The sequence below is a fragment of the Oryzias melastigma genome, linkage group LG17 (genome assembly GCF_002922805.2).
Source record: "Oryzias melastigma strain HK-1 linkage group LG17, ASM292280v2, whole genome shotgun sequence".
In the NCBI taxonomy this organism is placed as follows: domain Eukaryota; kingdom Metazoa; phylum Chordata; class Actinopteri; order Beloniformes; family Adrianichthyidae; genus Oryzias; species Oryzias melastigma.
In genome coordinates this window covers 6,593,500-6,594,365 of record NC_050528.1, presented here as the reverse complement: position 1 = coordinate 6,594,365, position 866 = coordinate 6,593,500, and the positions used below count along the sequence as shown (strand labels likewise).

General features: G+C 37.2%; 1 protein-coding gene across 1 annotated transcript in view; it reads left to right on the top strand.

Annotated features, from left to right (window-relative positions):
* LOC112147278 (ankyrin repeat domain-containing protein 13C) overlaps positions 1 to 866 on the top strand; it is a 15,535-nt gene that overhangs the window by 11,005 nt on the left and 3,664 nt on the right. The gene's annotated exons all lie outside the window — the stretch shown is intronic.

Here is an 866-nt window from a genome sequence, read left to right as displayed (position 1 = left end):
TACGGTTCTTATTCCTTTCATTGATGCTAACGCTAGCATTAGCTTTAGCTACGAGACGTAGTGCTGCTAAAGATCTCTTCTGCCCAGTTCAACGTTGCCTAAATTATAAAAATAATTACAATAATCCTTGTAAACAGAGTAAAAGTCAGACAATTCCAGTGTGTCTGACATTGAAGTCAAACTTATTCCTGTTGTAATGTGTTCTAGTAAGATGCTGATGGCTTAGCCGTGATTCTAACATCACTCCTCTTTGCTTTTGTTTATAACTGTGTCCGATCTCTGGGAAAATAAAGGTATAATATCATCAAATTAATTGGAAAATGTTTCAAAAAATATGAAAGTGAATATTTCCACATCATTTTCTAAATACGTTCAGCCAGTGCTGAATTATTATTTCTTGGCCGCTCTTATTTTGAAGGCTGAAAATATGTGGCTTAATAGCTGCACATAAAATATTTGCTGTGTTGGACCATTCCTGTTTTGATAATTACCCCCTAAAATACCCCGTAAAACAACAAACGCCCCTTAAGACAACAACGATTCAAATGTGTGCAGACATGCAGTGATATTAAATATCACCAACATGAATTAGAATCGACGTTTGTACTCGATCGAACTTAAAATACGTGGAGATAACATCAGCCGAAATAGTTGGAATAATATTTACTCTAATGAAAGGTTGAACGTTTCAATAGAACCTCCAATATTGGAGGATATCATAAATTAGTATTTTGAGAAATACGAATAGTTAGTTAGTTAGTTATGTAGCGTTCAGTTGTTGGTGTAGACCAGGGGTCTCAAACTCGCGGCCCGCGGGCCATTTGCGGCCCGCAGGATGATGATTTGCGGCCCCCGTCTTCATATGA